Raw genomic sequence first — 3,443 nt, forward strand, 5'->3', positions numbered from 1 at the left:
GTTTTTGGTATCTTTTAGTTGTCACAGCCATTTTGCGCATAGATAATTTTATTATGTTGAAATGTTGAAGTTGAAATGGTGCTGGTATAGTGGAGGCAGCTCCTGTTTTCTTTGCGACTTAATTGTGGTAGCCTAACTCTCCATGGCTCTAAATCAATAGTTGTTTAGTAGTCAGAAAAATGTCAGAAACATTAACTTGCCTGACCATGTTGTAGGTAATGTAACTGTTTATTACATGCAATATGCTTTGTGGACTTCACCCGAAAGATGTTGCACTCTGGTTTTGTGATGAAACACACGTGTGTTGAATTTATTCTGCCACTGTGCCATTTTACCCCTTGATCACACCTCTACAGTGTCATTGTGCTAAATGGTACCAATCTGGATATGTGTGCAACAAAAGTTCAACATTCACCTTCTCCTACCATTTCTGTTAAATTACACTTCGATCACACTGACAGCATCGCATTTTGGTACACCAGAATTACATTAATTTCTAATGAAATGCTGTGTTTGCCTTTCCGCATTGCGTTGCATTGGCAGTGGTAGTGCGTTTGGTGTGGTGCGTAAATTGGAATCTATGTGTCAAACTGTATGCAATCGACGGCTTGACAGAAATGGTAGCAGAAGGTGAATGTTGAACTTTTGTGGCATAAATATCCAGATGATGCTGCTTACTATTTTGCTCAACGATGTTGTCGGTGTGTTCAAAGCATTATACGCATACAGTTTGACGCATACGTTTGATAAATCCAACATATGCACCACACAGAACACACTGCAACTGCCTCCAATACAATTCTTTAAGGCAAATTAAGCATTCAATTGCAAATTAATGTACTTCTGGTGTACCAAAATGCAATGATGCTGTCGGTGTGATCGGTGCGCTAGCATCATTGCATTTTGGTACACCAGAAATACATTCATTTCCAATAGAACGCTGCGTTTGGCTTGCAGAGGCCGTTGCAGTACGTTCTGTGTCGTTGGATTTATCGAATGTATGCATGAAACTGTATGGTCGTGGGTTTGACAGAAATGGTAGCAGGTGAATGTTGACCTTTTATTGGACACATATCCAGATGCTGCGTACCATTTTGCGTAATGAACCTGTAGGTGTGATCAAGGAGTTAGGCCTATATATCATGGTGGCAAGGCATATGACAGGGATCATCTACTACATTCAGCCTGTGGATGATTTCTTCTTGAGCGGATGGTCGGGGGTCGTAACATAACTACACATAATTTGTAGACTGCAAATTGAACGCAAATCAAAATATGTTTGACTAAAACAGAATAATTTCAAACATTGGTTACATTTGTATATGATCACGTCATGTCTATCTATTTTGTGTGGAAATACTTTTGAACCGATTTTATAAATGAAAAGCACTTAGAGCTAATTTCCTGGTGTTTTTTTTTTTTAGCATTTTATGTCCAACAATGACAATTCCACACACCAAAAAATTTATAAATATATACAGCACAAGCCAAAAGTTTGGACACACCTACACATTCAAGGGTTTTTCTTTATTTGGACTATTTCTACATTGTAGAATAATAGTGAAGACATCAAAACTATGAAATAACACATATGTTATCATGTAGTAACCAAAAAAGTGTTAAACAAATCAAATTTGAGATTCTTCAAGGTAGCCACCCTTTGCCTTGATGACAGCTTTGCACACGCTTGGCATTCTCTCAACCAGTTTTACCTGGAATGCATTTCCAACATTCTTGAAAGAATTCCCACACATACTGAGCATTTGTTGGCTGCTTTTCCTTCACTCTGCGGTCCAACTTATCCCAAACCATCTCAATTGGGTTGGGTGATTGTGGAGGCCAGGTCATCTGATGCAGCACTCCTTCTTGGTCAAATAGCCCTTACACAGCCTGGAGGTGTGTTGGGTCATTGTCCTGTTAAAAAACAAATGATAGTGGGACTAAGCCCAAACGGGATGGGATGGCGTATAACTGTAGAATGCTGTGGTAGCCATGCTGGTTAAGTGTGCCTTAAATTCTAAATAAATCACAGACAGTGTCATCAGCAAAGCACACCCACACCATCACACCTCCTCCTCCATGCTTCACCGTGGGAACCACAGATGCAGAGATCATCCTTTCACCTACTCTGCGTCTCACAAAGACACAGTGCTTGGAACCAAAAATCTCAAATCTGGACTCATCACACCAAAGGTCTAATGTCCATTGCTTGTGTTTCTTGGCCCAATCAAGTCTCTTCTTATTATTGGTGTCCTTTAGTAGTGGTTTCTTTGCAGAAATTCGACCATGAAGGCCTGATTCATGCAGTATCCTCTGAACAATTGATGTTGAGATGTGTCTGTTACTTGAACTCTGTGAAGCATTTATTTGGGCTGCAATTTCTGAGGCTGGTAACTCTTAATGAACTTATCCTCTGCAGCAGAGGTAACTCTGGGTCTTCCTTTCCTTTGGCGGTTCTCATGAGAGCCAGTGTCATCATAGTGCTTGATGGTTTTTGCGACTGCACTTGAAGAAACTTTCAAAGTTCTTGAAATGTTCTGCATTGACTGACCTCCAAGTCTTCATGTAATGATGGACTGTCATTTCTCTTTGATTATTTGAGCTGTTCTTGCCATAATATGGACTTGGTATTTTACCAAATAGGGCTATCTTCTGTATATCACCCCTACCCTGTCACAACACAACTGATTGGCTCAAATGCATTAAGGAAAGAAATTCCACACATCTTTTACTTTTAACAAGGCACACCTGTTAATTGAAATGCATTCCAGGTGACTACCTCATGAAGCTGGTTGACAGAATGCCAAGAGTGTGCAAAGCTGTCATCACGGCACAGGGTGGCTACTTTGAAGAATCTCAAATATGGAGGGGCAAATAAAACTGGACCGCCAGTTGGGGGACCATGGCATATGAACTAACAGGATATTATAGAGAAAACGCAGTTATCACAGCACATAGGTTGTAAAATGGCATTTTTTTCCCTGACTTGGCTTCCCCAGTGATTTTACCCACGCACCGCTGCTTGCCCTTCGCTTTATGCACACGTTCTCATACTTGGGTGCCAACGAGCATGCCTTGTCAGAGAAACCTCCGCTAGCGCTTGGATTAGCCTGGGCAGCCGCTAGTGGTCGCTATGGATCCTCACTATCCATAGCTTCCAAGTTCGATATAATTTAGTTTAGAACAATTCTGCCGACATTGTGAAAACATTTAGACTGCGTTTAGACAGGCAGCCCAATTCAAAATTTTCAATCAGATCGCACCTGAAAAATTCTGATGTGAAAAGATGTGATTGGTGAGAAAATACAAACGACTGGAAAAAAATATCTGAAATTGACTGCCTGTTTAAACGCTGCCTTGATGTTTACGAAAGTAATTGTACACAATAACCACACACTTCCTCCATTCAATCCTAACTTCGAAAACGATCATGTACTTTCGAT

The sequence above is a fragment of the Oncorhynchus kisutch genome, linkage group LG10, assembly GCF_002021735.2.
Source record: "Oncorhynchus kisutch isolate 150728-3 linkage group LG10, Okis_V2, whole genome shotgun sequence".
Lineage (NCBI taxonomy): Eukaryota > Metazoa > Chordata > Actinopteri > Salmoniformes > Salmonidae > Oncorhynchus > Oncorhynchus kisutch.